Source organism: Tenebrio molitor, chromosome 9, assembly GCF_963966145.1.
Source record: "Tenebrio molitor chromosome 9, icTenMoli1.1, whole genome shotgun sequence".
NCBI lineage: Eukaryota > Metazoa > Arthropoda > Insecta > Coleoptera > Tenebrionidae > Tenebrio > Tenebrio molitor.
This window is the reverse complement of record NC_091054.1, coordinates 17,225,699-17,243,256: the sequence shown is the minus strand read 5'-3', so window position 1 is coordinate 17,243,256 and position 17,558 is coordinate 17,225,699. Positions and strand designations below refer to the sequence as shown.

At 38.9% G+C, this 17,558-nt stretch overlaps 1 long non-coding RNA gene across 1 annotated transcript in view; it reads left to right on the top strand.

Annotated features, from left to right (window-relative positions):
- The first annotated feature begins 427 nt into the window (after positions 1-427).
- The window catches only part of LOC138139236 (uncharacterized), a 355,934-nt gene continuing 338,803 nt past the window's right edge, over positions 428-17,558 (top strand). The window contains exon 1 of the long non-coding RNA XR_011162247.1: positions 428-1,511. This is a non-coding gene — a long non-coding RNA (uncharacterized lncRNA). The remainder of the gene's footprint in view (positions 1,512-17,558) is intronic.

The following is a 17,558-nucleotide window of genomic DNA, read 5'->3' as shown; positions in this document are numbered from 1 at the left end:
TTAATTTATTTACTTATAAACATTTAACATGGACACAACCAAGAATAGGACATAACCAATTACAGAAAAAAAAAGACGTTTCTGTCATCCGTTGTCTTTTAATTCAAATAATCGTCACTTGAAGTCTACTGTACGTACGATTTTTTTAAATATCAAGAACAATTTTTCTTACGGAGAAATTATCGAGTGGGACGGCCATAATAAGCGCTTAGCGTTTTAATACAGTTGGCCATGCCTATACAAACCCTTTTTAAAATTTTGCTTGGTTTTTCACATTCATCCTAATCAGAATTCCGAAAATGTTTTGAACAAATAACCGCATCTTTTGCAACTTTGATTGTTTCTTCCATAATGATATTAAGGTACATACCAGTGAAAAGATAAGTCTTGTCTTGAAGAACTATAAGGAGTAGAACAAATTCTGCAGGTTTTCATTATTGCAATTATTCTATTTTACGAATGCAGGAATAATGTTAGAAATTAAAACATCAAGTTTTATGACAGTTCAGACCACAGGTTCAGACTCTTAAATTAATTTCAAACTTCAAAATTGACATTTGCGAAACATCAAAACGACATACGTATTGTAATAACAGAGAGAAACATATTTTAATACAGGTCAGAATGAAATGGGGGAAGGTACCGAAGTCTGTGATATGTTTTTTCAAAGTCGACATACGTTTATAGGGTATTGCCGTATCCAGTACTAATAAATCCATGATTGCTCCATTGAAAATCCGAGCTTTGTTACGGCCGTAATAAGCGCAGCGCAGTTCAGATTTAGTAGGCCATGGTAGTACCTTCACATTTGGTGCGATCTCGTGGCGGTACCGGGAATTAAAATTTTAAATTTTAAACTGAGTCACTACAGCATTTTCAATAAATGTGATTAATTTAATTTGTAGCATAAATCACGGATGTAGTACCAAAGCGCCCCGTACTACCCCTTTCGAAGCGCTACCGACACCAGCGAGAATCAACTCGCTGGGCTCCTACCATCCCATCAGCTGCGCGCTGACGAAGCGTGCGGGACCATCTCCACTCAGGCTATAAAAGGGATGCACGCATGGACAATTATTCATTATTATTTACTAAATCATTCGAGCTCCCTCAAGAGTCTCACCGCAAACCTTTGTTAACTTTGTTTACCTTTATGTAAATAAATTATTTACAATCAATGTTAAAAATGACTCCACAACGTGGGGCCCGATGTTAAAAGTGACACCCAACTTCGGGCCAAAAATCCACGACCCACCAACAGAGTTCAAGCACTGAGCACGGTCTTACTCTGAAAATCCAAAAATCCAACAGAGTTCAAGCACTGATCACGGTCTTACTCTAAAAATTCCAAAGTCCACGACTCCACACAGAGTTTAAGCACTGACAGGCACTGAAGACGGTCCACCCGGTCTTACTCTAAGAGTCTCCTTCGTCCAAAAATTGAACGACAGAGTTTAAGCACTGAACGGCACTGAAGACGGTCCAACCGGTCTTACTCTAACATTTCCAAAGTACCCACGACTCAACACAGAGTTCAAGCACTGACAGGCACTGAAAACGGTCCACCCGGTCTTACTCTAAGATTCTCCGACGTCCAAACATTGAACAACAGAGTTTAAGCACTGAACGGCACTGAAGACGGTCCAACCGGTCTTACTCTAACATTTCCGATTCAACACAGAGTTTAAGCACTGACAGGCACTGAAGACGGTCCACCCGGTCTTACTCTAAGAGTCTCCGACGTCCAAACATTGAACGACAGAGTTTAAGCACTGAACGGCACTGAAGACGGTCCACCCGGTCTTACTCTAAAAATCCACGACTCAACACAGAGTTCAAGCACTGAACGGCACTGAAGACGGTCCACCCGGTCTTACTCTAAGAGTCTCCGACGTCCAAACATTGAACGACAGAGTTTCGGGGGTGTAACGGGATCCGGGGGGGATTGGGGGAGGCCTGGTTTGCTCACTAGAGGAGCGAACGGGCCGGAGACAAGGGATGAGCGGGATGACCTGGTTCGCTCACTAGGGGAGCGAACGGGCCGGAAACAGGGGATGACCTCGTTCGCTCACTAGGGAAGCGAACTGGCCGGAAGTCGGGGGTCGGAAGCGGAGTCGGAGGTTGTATCGGGAGCCGGTTCAGAGCTGGTGCTAGGAGAGTCAGGTGGATGATCGGAATTGGAATCGGAGTCGGAATCGGAATGAGCTCTACAGGCTCTGCGCGGTCCTTTTGTTGGCTCGGTGGCTGCACGCGGCCGTTGACTCGCGGTTGTGGCGGTGGGGGAGCTCTGTTCAGCGCGGAGTCCGGGTATTGTCGGCCGGAAGAAACACGGGTTCCGGGGCGGACTCGGTGGACGCGGTTGAGATAGTCGGCTCCGCGCTAATTTTCTGGCCCGGCTCGGAGAAAGAACGGAATTTTTCCGCCACCGAGAGCGTTTCCTAAGTAACTTCGTTACACATGTATCCCTTGCCCCGAATGGATGACCTGCTCAATGCCATCGGCCCCATAGGTTGTATCAGCACTCTCGATCTCCAGGTCGGTTACTGGCAGATTCAAATACGACCCGAGGACCGAGACAAGACAGCCCTTGTCTGTCCTTTTAGCCTGTACAGATTTCTACGTATGCCGTTTGGATTACGCAACGCGCCCGCCTCATTCCAGCGGTTGATCGACCGATTCAAGACCGGACTACCCGACGTGATCCTACTGGCCTACTTAGATGACCTCATCGTGTTCTCCCAGAACCCGAGCAAGCACCTCGAAGACTTACGCTCTGTTCTAGCGCAGATGCGCAAGTTCCAATTACGAATGAACCGCGCCAAATGCTCATTTGGGTGCACAGAAGTCAAATACCTTGGACATCGGATCACCCCCAACGGAATCGCCGTCAACCCCGACAAGGTGCTAGCTGTAACCCAGATGCCGGCCCTAAGGAATCCAAAGGAGCTACAGTCCTTTCTCCAAACTTGCTCCTGGTTCCGACGATTCCTCAAGCATTTCGCCATCACCTCTCGACCCCTAAGTATACTGTTAAAGAAAGACCAGTCTTGGAACTGAGGCCCCGCTCAGCAAGAAGCCTTCCAAACTTTAAAGAGGCAACTTACTAGTACCCTTGTCCTCCGGACAGCAGATCCTACCCAGCCATTTATTTTACATACCGATAGCAGCGTCTACGCTCTTGATGCAGCCTTACTCCAGAGGGAGGCGTCCGAAGAGCGCCCCATCGAGTACGCTAGCCGTCTTCTCGCCGAGGCGGAGAAGAACTATTCCACCACCGAAAGAGAAGCATTGGCCATTGTCTGGGCAATCAATAAATTCCGAGGCTACATCGAAGAGACCAGCGTTGTCGTCATCACCGACCACCAGCCATTACGTTGGTTAATGACCCTGAAATCACCCACGGGCCGCCTCGCACGATGGGCTCTTCAGTTACAGCCCTACAATCTTTCTATAGAGTATACCCCAGGACGTGCCAACGCATTAGTCGACATGCTATCCCGCCCTGCCATGCCGGAAGAGAATTCCGAATTATCCAGCGCCCACCGTTCTCTCGAAATCGAGTTACCCCGTAGAAACGAGCTGGAAATCCGCACCGAGCAATTAAAAAACCCCGATCTGAAGAAGATCATAGATGCCCTAACGAATGCAACCCCTGAAGTAGCGCAGCCCTGGCTCAACCGAGGATACCTCTTGAACAGCGGTGTGTTGTATCGCTATTTCCAAGATAACGACGAAGAAGCCGCCTAACTTCTCGTTCCCGATCATGAGCGAACGCGAGTCCTGAAACAATATCACGACTCCCCAACGGCCGGCCATTACGGCATAGAACGCACATATCATCGTATCCAACAACGCTACTACTGGCCTGGGATGAGAAGATATATCGCCGACTACCTTAAAACGTGTCACGAATGTCAATGTTAAAACCGCAGGCCTGTTACAGACACCCGTTCTCCAACAACGGATGGAGATCATCGCCATCGACTTGTTCGGACCATTACCTCCCGCCAGCACTGGCGAACGATGGATTCTGATAATCGAGGACTACGCCACCCGTTGGATCGAGTTATTCGCCCTTGTGGACGCTACCGCCGACCGCTGCGCTTGGACCTTCATCAGCGAGGTTTGCCTCCGCTACGGGATCCCCCGGAAACTAATCTCGGACAATGGCACCCAGTTTATAAGCGCCATTATGCAAAAAATCTGCTTCTGTCTAGGGATCTCCCAAGCCTTTACTCCGGTTTATCATCCCGAAGCAAATCCAGTCGAACGCCGTAACCGGGATCTGAAGACCCAATTGGCCATTCAAATCAGAGACAAGCCCCACTCCGACTGGCCTCGACAACTATCAAGTATTCGATTCGCAATGACCACAGCCCGTTCCCAAAGCACCGGGAAGACCCCTGCTTTTCTATTATTCGGGAGCGAAATTCGTTCCATTGACGACGTCACCAACGACCTCAGCGGTGTGGTTCTGTCTGAAAATTTCGTTGCTGAAGCCACACCCCGACTTCTACGACTCCATGAAAGCTGGAAGGAAGCTCGAGAAACCCACGAGAAAGAACAAGATCGCCGTAAACAGTACGCCGACTCCAAACGCCGGCCTACAACCCCGTGACCTTCTGTAAGCCGACCTCCATGCACTGAGCAAAGCAGCACGTGGATTCAGTAGCAAGCTCGCCCCTCGACGAGACGGCCCCTACATCTTTCTCCAGCAGAACGGCCCTACGAGCTATGTCCTAGCTGCCCGAGACAAACCAGTAGAGCCCCTTGGTACCTACCACGTCTCGCAACTCACCCCGTATCTGGAATCTGAGGACGCCGCGCCCAAATCGGGCCGATTCTATTAGACCTGAGGGGGAGGATGTAGCATAGATCACGGATGTAGTACCAAAGAGCCCCGTACTACCCCTTTCGAAGCGCTACCGTCGCCAGCGAGAATCAACTCGCTGCGCCCCTACCATCCCATCAGCTGCGCGCTGACGAAGCGTGCGGGACCACCTCCACTCAGGCTATAAAAGAGATGCACGCATGGACAATTATTCATTATTATTTACTTAATCATTCGAGCTCCCTCAAGAGTCTCACCGCAAACCTTTGTTAACTTTGTTTACCTTTACGTAAATAAACTATTTACAACACTAACGGCCGTATTCACCAACGCCAGTTAACGTTAACTGTAGGTTAAAATACTTCGTTACTTTAGTTTCCTATTGTTATAACAATGTTTTCGTATATTTTAACCTACAGTTAACTTTAACTGGCGTTGGTGAATACGGGCCTAACACTGTTAAAAATTCAATTTGTCAGATTTGTCACAAACGATTTAGGTATGTTTCTTAGATACTGTCATTCTTACAAACACCAACAATTAATTCCTGACTAAAGTCCATTCAAAAATCAAAAAACCACCAACGTCGCATTTTCCTCGACAATTACTATCGGCAACCCTGTCTAGTGTAAAATTTGGTGAGACATAATTTTGATGTTATAGGATATAACGGTATTAGGCCGATATGGGTTATATAACAGATGAGGTTGAGATTTTATAATCAACCGAGTCTGTTATATCCATATCGGCCGTATGTTGTTTTATAGTTTTCTTTATACCAATAATACTTAACATTTAACGGTGATTTATTTATAAGACTGACACTTCTCTTTACCTCAAAAATTAAATTTAGTTGTCATTTGTGCCGTAACCGTAGCAACGGCAGCAAAAATAACGGCCTCGTTCTGATAATTTTGAATAACGGCCTATAATTTTGAATAACGGCCTAGTCTGTTATAGGTGTCATATCAATCAAGCATTGAGTACTGATAAATCCTAATAACAGTATGGTATAAAGAAAAATGTTTATTAAGTGTGTTGTTTTTCTGGGCATGTTTAAGTAAAAATAATAACAATCAATAAATAAATGAAACGTGCTGCTAATAAAATAATATGAACGAAATTCAAAGCAACTGAATTTTATTTTGAATCAAATAAATGTCATAATTTATAGTCACCAACATAGTATGGTCATTCTTGTCATCGTGATAGCGATAATCAAAATTCAATTTGGGAAAAGAAGCGTGCACCAGAGTGAAATGCGTACTACAAATCAGTTATGGTAGTGCATCATGATCTGTAAGTTACGAAAAGGGCGAAGAAAACGCCAAACAGCTTGAAAACCTTCAGTTTGACAAACTAACACATCAGTCATAATTTTTGTAATGTCAGAAATTTGCCGGTCTAAATTTATTGTCCGTCATGGTACTACCCGATGCTACGAAGTGCAGTTCATTTTTACTATGGCAGAGTTCCGTCTATTTAAGTAATTATTGTTGTTTTTATTTCCGTCTGTTTGAATTAATAATGAATAAAGTTAGATATTGTCTTCATTTGTTGATTGTCGTTGACATGTCACTATTGTCACTATGGCAATATTACCCTACAGCATAACTGTATTAGTACAGTTATGACTATAGTCGAATTTTTACCCTTTTGCGATGACGTCATTATCTAGTAACTTTACGTATGTTTGAGCTAGGATCAGAAACAAATTTGAATTGATCATAAATAAAGTCCATTCGTTTTAATAAACAATTGTCAAAATGTTGTCAAGGTGGTAGACTTGCCAAAATGTCAAACCTAGTTATTTCATAAATCAATGTTGGCATCTCTGAGTGTCAGCCAAATTTCGTCCATTTGACATGCGCAAGACTTGTTTAATATAAAATTCAAAATTGGCGAAGAATTTAAAGTTGAAGAATGGCTTCACGTAAAAAGGGGTACAGGTCAGTCGCTTCTTCAACGTGAAAAGATGGCAGTAGTTCGATACTGCAAAGAACTGGAGACGGAAAAACCATCAATGTCGATGAAAGAAATTTGCGAGAAAGCTGCTCATATTTTTGATGTAACATTGTACCTATTTCCTATTTTTGAAATCCTATTTCATAATCCTTTTCCCTACAGATTCACCCAACCGTTGCTTTTAAAATAATGACAGATTTTAAAATCAATCGATGTGTTAAATCACCACAAAAAAAAGGACGCGCAAAAATTGTTTATAAAAGAGATCCAGCATTTCATTATATTAAAGAAGAATTGGCCCGAAGAATATACATTCATCACGAAAAAGGTGAACATTTCACAATAGATGATCTGCATAAATACGCCAAAGAGGAATGTGAATATATTTGCGGCAGAACAAAGTTATATACAATACTAAAATCAATGGGATACCGGTATAGAAAACACAATAACAGACTAGTTTTGATTGCACAACCACATATAATTTTGAAGCGAATTAAATTTATAAGAAAATATTTACAGTATCTACAATCTGATAATTATATATTTGTTTTTTTGGATGAAACCTGGATTTATGAAAATGGCAGCCAGGTGCGGCACTGGATTAATCTTTCAGATCCTAAAGGTATTCCAAAACGGGTAAAAGGAGAAGGCAAAAGGTTCACCATTCTTCATGCCGGAACATCTGCAGGGTTTTTACCAAAAAAAGGTGACATGATACAGTGGTTAAATGAGAACAATATCCCGTACCCCCCTGAAGCCACAAAAAAAGTGTTGTATAATATAATTTGCACCAAGAAGCAAGATATCCAAAAACATTATCTGATTGATGATTTAGTTCATACAAATGGGCATCATATGCTTCGCTTACCACCTTACAATTGCCAGTACAATCCCATTTAGTTGGCTTGGGGTTTTCTGAAAAATTGTTATAATAAAAATATATCTTCATGTACCTACTGAATCAAAAACTGAAAAAGTCAAAAAAATGTGGTTAGAAGCCATTTCTCATTTTACACCTGAAATGTGGTCTAATAGTGTCAAACACTGTGAGCAACTCATCAAACAGGATTGGCAAAAATTAATGGGAAATGCATCAATTGAAGACATACCCCCGTTTATAATACAGGTGGCAGCAGATTCAAATTCAGAATCAGATGTGGAAGATGATGACGAAAATCTGGAATATGAATAGTTTTCACTCTCAAGTTGTTTAATTTTTTTCATTTTTCTAATATTAAACTAGTTTTTGCCTTTTATCTTTCAATCCACATTTTATTTAACCGTTCACATTTCCCGATTTATTGGATTTCAAGTACATATTCCGTACAAACCTTCATTTCTTCTTGCTAAGTTTGAAGACGCAACTCACTTTTCAGAATCATTATTAAACATAACATTGCTTTTAATATGCAAGGTCTTAATAAATAAACAATATTTATCATTTTCTGTAGGTACTTTCGTACCGGTCGTTGGATGTTGGAATGACGATTTGTGTACTCGTAATTGTGTTCTTGGTTGCGATTGAAAAATGTCAACGTGCAACACACAGATAGTGCAACATGTGTGCAACATATACATAACCTCAATAAATATCTAGTGTAAAAACCATTATACATCTGGTCCATAAAACGATATTCTGGGGTGGTACAGTCCGGTCTTTTAAGAATTTTTGACATTGACAATTGTTTATTGAAACGAATGGACTTTAACTATAAATGTGTCAAATTTGTTGACAATTGCTTCGAAAGGTTATGTTTGTAATCAATGTAATAAGAGAAAGAAATTAAAAATTGTCAAATTGACAGGAGCATAAAATAACCTCAAAGTGGCCATCAATAAATAAACGTGCCTTTTTTTTTGTTTTTTTCTGTTTCTGTCGTTTCAATAAAGAGAAAGCGAGGAAGGAAATCGTGTCGTCACCTCAAAAGGGTAAAAATTGGACTATACCATCCAACTTTTGTGAATGTAAACCAAGGCTTACTATACTGAAACCGGTAAAGATTGTGACGTATTTCGAATTCAGCCTATTTTAAAAAAATACATGACACCCGTCATTCTAACCTTACCCTTTCTAACTTCAATTGACTGGATTGGATTGGGTAATGAACAATAATCGATAATAATTGATCTGTGATGATGTGTAATGACAATGACATAGAGACGACACTTAGGCCCGGTATTTCAGTACTGGTTTAACCCAAATTTTTTGGATCATCTACCTGGTACTTGGTGTAAAGTGTTTATCAGCCCGGGTTATAGCGGAAACCAGTTTACGGCACCCTTGAATTTTGATGCCGGGTGGTCGGGTGGTTTAAACCGTATTTCTAGTCGACCGGCGAGATGCCGGTCGGCGATTGACAGGGATGGTCCCCGAATGTGATTCTGATCAACAACAATATGCAGGTATTACAACATAAAAATTAATCAAATTTCCGATTTTTTATGTCAATTTTGGTTCTTAGGTTCAGGTATAGCCCGCACAAACAGATGAAATCCAATTAATTGGTCATAATGGTAAATAAAATAATCAATTATTATTGTTACCTCCTATTTGGTTTATGGAAATAATTTATTTATTTTATAAGTACTTCCAATATTTCAGATGACGAAAGAGACTCCACCGATTTTTTTAAGGAGATCCATTTATTAATATCACTGATGGATCATATGGTAATTAACAAAAATTTAATTGTTATAAAAGAAGGTTAATATTTTTACTTTTTCAGGCAAGACTCTGGGAACTGTTACCAACAAACAGGAGAGTATTATGTAATCTCATACCAGCGAAACTTTAACTTTAACTCATTGTACAATGTAAAAGTAACGATTTTTTTGCAGATTCTAAAGACTGGAGCGATTACACTCCGCAAATGCTGAAGAGCACTCCATCAAAGCCCTTAAGGATGAAAGGTTAAAAAATAAATACAGATCAGTAAAATGTATTAATTTATTGCATTTCTTAGGAAATAGTAAACGCCACGTACTGTCATTAACAAAAAATGGTGCGAATTTGCAGACGAAAAGAAAATAGTTGCCTAGAAGAAATTGGACAATTTAAATTCTGAAGCAATCATGCAGCAAGAAATGTATTCACTAAAGGTCAAGCAAATGAACAGCACGAATTAAAAATTCAAAATTTGAAAGAAGAAGATTTAGATAGTATTATTAACACATAATTGTAAACAAATTAGATTAATTAAATTTTATAAATTATCGAAATATGTTATCATTTTATTCCTGACAAAATTGCCGCCAAATGTTCCACAATATTTATCATTTCCTCATCATCTGAATCGTCGGAAAACATCTCAACTCTCACTATCACTGTAACAAGCCATAATTAGTCAAACACACACGAGCCAAACTTTAACCTCATTGACCATTGTTTTTAATGATGTCCAGCACGGCTGCCAAGTTTGAATTTTTACATTCAACAAACTGTACTTGCGCAGAATCGACCACAGTTGCCAACCGTACTAAATATTGGGTTTGCTAAAACCCGTTACTGTGAAACCCGTTTAGAGGACTGAAAAACATTCATCCGTTTAAATTGGTTTTAATTCGGGATTAAAAGTAAAACCAGTTTCAGTGATATCAAGTTTAAACCCGCACTGAAATAACGGGCCTTAATAAACATTTAAGCCACGCCACACTGAAACACTGTTGCCACTACGAGACAAACCCTAGAACACCTGCCGAACATCACCACACGCAACCCAATTGAACGATGCAATAGGGCACTGAAATCTCGTTTCAGATGCTTAGCCCATGACTGATAGCGCTCTTGTTTATAGCTCAGAAAAAGTTTGTGCTATAACAGTTGCATGTTGTGTGTTTCACAACATTTGCCTTCTGTAGGGCGAGCTGTGGCTGTTAACCCTGATGTGCAGCAACTTATTGCTCAAGAAGATATACATTATTTAGGAGGTGTTTGCAATAATGACGCCCCGAAATAATCTAATTTACAAGATTTACTCGTTAAAAGTTATTTTATACATTTTTACAAATTATGGGTTAAAAATTAAAAGTACAAATATTCAGGCTTGTTTTCTCTTCTTTAATTTCAGAATTTCTTCCGGAATTTCCATATTTCTTTTCAATCTTTGGTTTAACGTCTGGAACTCTTTTTGTTTTGGTATTGTCCAATCGCTTGCTTAAAATATTGAAAGTCCAGGAACTGTATTTTCATTAACCTTATTTTTCTTCACCAAATGATGAAGAAGGTCCAGGATTTGTCTTTTTATTTACGCTATGATGGTTCTCACAGGTTTCCTTACCGAATGATGATGGCGGTTGTAAAATAATTTCATGTTCACCACTACTTCTGCTTGTTGCTGCTGGTTGTTGACTATGGTTTGGTATACCAATATCGAATCTTTCCGAGATACCTAACAAAAAATAATTTTTAATTTGTGTGTTATTATTTAAATCAAAATTACCTTCAATACTTTGTTTTCCTATAAAAGCGCATAACGGTTGTTCAGAAGAAGACAATTTTTCAGCCGTATTTTGACCACCCTCTGTTTTTTCGGCTTCTCTAAATAAATTATTTGCTAAGCGTTTGGTGCGAGTCTTCAGGTCGGAAAACTTCCTCTTAAGCTCTTGGACAGATCTTATTGTAGAGGCCACTTCCTCATCTACAACAGCCCACGCACGATCTCGATGTGCTAGGGTCAAATTTGGACCCTTTAGCGCGTCGAAAAGGAAAGTGTTTGCGCACCTCCACTTCCCAGGTTAAAATTTCTGTTGCTGCCGTAAAGTTAGCGCTTCTTTTCCTTTTTTGCCCATCAGCCTTTACGCCTTTTCCCATTGTGCGAATTAACACAAACTCACAAACACTTAACAAAAATCAACTTTATGTAATGTGATGTACCAAGGCGGTCTCAAGTTACAGTTGGTTGCAAAAAAAAAACGGGAAAAGGAAATTTTCCTAATGTAAATTTGGTTTTGTTCATTTGTCAATTAATTGTCTACTTGACAATACCTGTCAAATATTTTTTTTAATGTCATTCAATTTTGACCTATCTCTCGTAAGAAGGTTTCACACTATGAAAACATTGTAAAAATGTGCCAATTTTATTGTGACAATTCCCGTTTTTTTTGCAACTATACAAGCCAGGAGGCTGGCTGTGTTGCCACATTCCCTGGTAGGCTATTCCATGACCTACGATGTTCCTAAAATTTTGAAACTAATTCGACATTTAAAATAAATTTTGGCAAGTCCTTGGTCAAATTCGTCAAATTGAATTAAAAATGTCATTTAAGTGTTGCGTACCAAATTGCAAACCAGATTATGCGTCTTCTTCTTCAAATTACGTAGGAACCTGTATTTAAGTTGCCATCAAATGAGGAAATGAAGCCAATTTGGAAAGAGATTTTAAAAATCGAAGAGTGAAGAAGTCGCAAAAGTAGCCATGCTTGTGCTAAACATTTTAGAGGAACAGATATCAATGGGGACAAAATGAAGCGACTTGTGCCAAACGAGGTGCCAATAACTTCTAGTTACGAAGAAATTACATTTTGGGAAGAAATAATCAAAATTAGTAATGACGACACAATCACTGGGGAAAATATTTTGGCTTTAAACGAATATTGAAATGAAACTGGGAAGCAAGTTACAAGAAATGAGGTGGGATTTAGACAATGGGGAAAACAAAATTGTTATATTTAAATTGGAAATGCCCACCTCGCGTTATTTTATAACCAAGCAGTTTCAATAGCCCGGAACACCGCAGAGCATCTCAACAATTATCAGTAACAGTAATGAAATGTGCGTTATTTTTCTGTCCCCAAGGTGGTTTTAAACTATATATTACAATGCGATGACGCATTTTTGAACTGTCGTAAAATTAGCTCACTTATATTTGACAAATGCAAATGCAATGACAAGTTTAGTGGATTTTAAATTTTTTCACTAAATGTTGGTGAAGCAGTGTTGCTAGACTGTGGTAGGCCATTCCATAACACACTGTCTTTGGTCAGTGTCATGGTCTGGTAAATGAAGATCGCCTTGGATGTATACTTGCGGAATTAAAATTTCGGGCAGTGTTGTCATTTTCATAGTGTAAACTCTAAACCAACCTTTACATTAATAACCTCATTTTTTACTCTTGTCATGTTTTTGTCATTTTAACTTATTTACTTTCAAAAATAGTGATTTGTGGCATAATAACGGTTAGGTAGCAGATCAAAGCGATGATTTAATTACACTTAGTTCAATTAATAAATTTCCTAAGACAGACAAATTGTTTAATTAACAGTTTTAACAATTAATTTTAATATTTTGTCATAGCCCCATTCAGTTCTATAACGTTTGTAATACGTTTTGGCATAGACAGGGAAAGATCTCTGTGGTAGCCTTGCGGTAATGCTTGTCATGTATTATTAATCGCAGGCAACAGTTCTTCCCGGTTCCGAAACACCAAACGTTGTTGTTGCAAACTCTGGATCAGTAGTCCCTTCATATTCTCTATCGAATGGAAGTCCGGACTGCGACTGGGCCAGTCAAGGACGTTTCTTTATGGTATGATTCTCGATCCATGCTCGCACTCTACGTGCTGTATGAACAGCACAGTTGTCGTGCTGAAAAATAAAATTGTTGTTGGGAATAATTCTCGTCCCTGAAGGGATGGGATCATCATATCTTCAAGAATCCTAATTTAAACGTCACTTGTTAAGCGTTCTACTATATGCACCATTACTCCAGGACTACCTGCAGAGATCCAAGCCCATATATTTACAGAAAAGTGACCACTTTTATCTGTTTCCTGAATATATGAGTCTTCAAAACGAGAATTGTGTGGTCTATACACTCTTAGACGGCCACTTGAAAACGATTGGAAAACTTTCTCATCGGAAAATATCACTCTACTCCCAAAATCATTATCATAGAGGATATGTTGCAACGCCCATCCTAGTCCTGCCTCTTTGTGGTGTGGCGTAAGTCTTAATTTTTTCACAGCAACGTAATTTTTAAGACCACTGCTTCTGATACCCTTACGCGCCGTCCTAACGCAGCCGGGGAAGTTAGTAACAGTTACTGCATTGATGGCATTTGTGAAGGGGTTTAGCCGTACTATGTTAACCAGGGCTTCGTGTTCCTCTATGGTAGAAATCCGATGTCTCCCAAAACCTGGTTGCTGCTCTACCGTTCCCCTTTGTCTATACTTTTGTATTATTGAATTTACGGAGCTTTTGGGTAAATTTAAAATTTCGGCAATCTATCTCTGCGACATTTCATTTTCAGTGAGTGTTATCAGTTATCACCCTTACTTTATTGAAAAGAGTAACTCTTGGCATATTTTTGGCTTTGCGAAAATTCAAACTGACTGCGTTACCGACAGAAAAGTTTAATTGTCAAATGTTAGTCATGATGACAGTAAAAGGTAGTTTACAGTGAACTTTTTGAAGTGACAGAAAAATACTGCCTGAAATGTTAATTCCGCAGCTGTACAGTTAGGATGTTTGACGTTTTAGTTTGACATTTAAAATTGCAAATTATTTGCTGTTGTCATGACAACGTCACTCCATACCCGATAACTTATCCACAGCTTGCAATCTTTTCGTGAATTAGATTGCAATCGCGTCGGTAAGCACTTGTAAACCATTTGCAAGTTGCAGTATCGATAACTATTTGCAAATTACTTTTCGTGAATTGCCCCCTAAATCTGTAATTTTATATTCATTTTGTTTTTGCTATGGAAAAAAATTAAATACAAAATAAACAAAGTTTTGCAACATCAATAAAGTGGTTGTGTGCGCGTTGTGGAAATGGATGATGAAGAATTATCTGTTCCTGAGGATGTCCTGGAAGGGGTAAGTGCCGCGAGGTACCAAATCAAAAGAACGAGTGCCCGAAAACCTCCCCGCTAGTGTGCATGGCGTACCGGCGCCTATCGTCTTTTTTTTTCATTTTCCTTTTGCTTCCAATTTTCTTTTTGTCGATAGCAGTCTCGGATAAGGACTCTTCAGGCGTTATCGTTTACTTTCGTTGTTGGATCCTTTGGGATCTACTGGGTGCCCCAAAATTCGCGGAACAACTCAATGAGGCAATGTCAATTCATGTTAGAAAATAACCAGAAAAATAATTAAAAAATTCTTTACCTCTTAGATTTGAAGATATGGGGACCCAAAAGGTGCAGCTTTGATCTCATTTATTTTAAATAATAAAAAAGATTTTGACTATTTGTCTTTTACTAGCCAGTGGCTTAATAATTTTGAACGATTGTGATCAGGTTTGCAATTATTTTCTTCATTATTTCCAGCATTTCCAAGTAGTAATTTTATGTTCGTTTTACCTCAAATACGTACGGCGTACGGCAACACGGCTTTGATTTTTCCCTCTCATTTCCAAGGATACAACAAAAATGAAATATTTGCAGACTATTGGGATGCATATATGCCGTTCACGATTATTTTAAACACGCAGGAGGCCGCGATATTTTTTTGTTAGATTGGCGTCAGGTCCTGTCATATGACGTTTCGTTTTTAAATATTCGCATTGTTGTCAATTCCGTCATTAATTTGGTTAATAAGAATTTACCCAGAACTGCCCTACAAATATGTATGTTTCATTTCAGTTACAATTTTACGATTATTGTTCCTAATGCGTTCAATTATTTAAAAAATGTAACAACTTGGGAGCAGTGTTCGGTTGAATTGTAACCTAAAATAGATTTATTAAGACAAATCACAATACTGCCAACTAAAATGTCAGATTTTCATAGATAGTCCGAATTTGAAATAATCGTGAATGGTTTATAGAATGTTTTTAAATGTTGCCACATTTAGTGTAACGAATAGCTCCATATCTTCTACAAAAAAGAAGATTGATTTTTTTAAACATTTTTACCTGATCTCTTAATGACTACTTAACAACGTACTACTACGTTGTTCCGCGAATTTTGGGGCACCCAGTAGACAGGGTTGCTTTACTTTTACCTCTTATTTTGGTGAATAAACATCTTATTTTCGATACCGTTGTATTACTCTTCCGAACTCCGGGAAGCACCTCCATCCAGGGTCTCGTTCATCGGATCCTTGAGATGCTAACTCCGAGACCCGACACGAAACCAATAAAAAATGTAATCGTTGTCAATTCGAGTTCCTTTAGGGAACTTGGAAGGAAAAGGAACAAATGTTAATCACGTAACAGTACCTTTTATAGAAATTCACGTTTTATCCTATATTTCATTGATAATAAAATTCATGTATCACGTGATCATAAATGATCCAATCAAAACGCATAAAGTCCTTAGTTACATGGCTATCACAGCGATAATACAAAACAAAAAAATCATGATCTTGTTTACTTTCGTTGTTACGATTTTTGGTTGTAATAAACTTGTCAGTTTAACAAATAAATAATTAATTTCCTATTTCATTCATTATATTGTCTCATCGAATATAACACCTGGTATGATTAATCATCGAAGATATTTTATTCGTGAAATTGAAGCTGGACAATATCTAGCTCAATTTCACTCATAATATCATCGATAATAATCATACCACTAGTTATATTATAATCGAAAACACACCATTTTCATAAAATATGATGAAATCAGCGGAATCTAAGGCAAAATTTTATATCAGTTATATTAGTTTATTGTTGTTCAATGACCCTTTCTCTCCCAGTACAAAATTATCTTTCTTGAGAGGCAAAGGGACAGATAGGATAGAATACAGATTGAGCTTACAATTATGTTTTAGCTTAGACAACAATACTTGTGTTTTATTATTGTTGACAATAAGAAAACTTAACGTCCGGGACATCCTGTTGAATTGGTACACGCTGTAGCTTTGTAACAGTTGGTTGAGTCAGTACATGTTGTGGCTTCAAAACAGTCTTTTGAGTTTGTACACGTCGTGGCCGTATTACAGTCTGTAGACCCAGTACATGTTACTGCACTGATACAATTTTGAGAATCGGTACACGTTACTGCATTTGGACAGTTTCCACAACCAGTGCATGCTTCTGTACAACTGGTACAATCAGCACCGCCAGTGCATTGGCAATAATACTCCGTACACAAACACATAACTATAACTGCTATTACTAACCAGTTTTTTGTAAAAGCACACGTCTTGAATGCCATCGTTGTTTGGATTATTGTTATTTACTTTGCTGTTTACTTCGATCGACTGCTGAATTCTGTTCTACGCTCTGTTATATAACTTATTTCATTATCTTGTTTACAAAATAATTACAATAACATGTTGCTGTTTTAGGAGAAACAAAATTCCGAATTTATTTTGTGTAATAACAAACTCCCTGCGTCATGTGAATAAAACTATGACTCATTTAATATGGATTTTAATCAGTTTTCCAAACTAGGTATATGAGGTCAGTTTGTTTAATAAAGTTTTCAGTAACTGGTATTTAGCAGTTTATAATAACTGTAAGAGTAGAGGACACTTTAATAGTATACTGGGATATAAGCTTAGAAAGTGCATTGAGGAAGAGTTTAAAAAATCGACACGAAATCGAGATTTTTCAACTTCCGAGATTCTGTTATGGCACTTAATAACCGTATGGTCCATAAAGTTTTTCGGACAATTGCCTATACGACAAGAATTGACTTTGAAGTAATTTTTTTGATAGAAGACATTAATGTTATTAATGACTTACCAGTACCAGTACAGTACAGTACAGTACCAGATAGGATTTCGATAACCGGTACCTATTTAGCAGTTTATAATAACTGTAACAGTAGGGAACGCTTTAAACATAATATGCTACGCGTGTTATTAGAAGAGC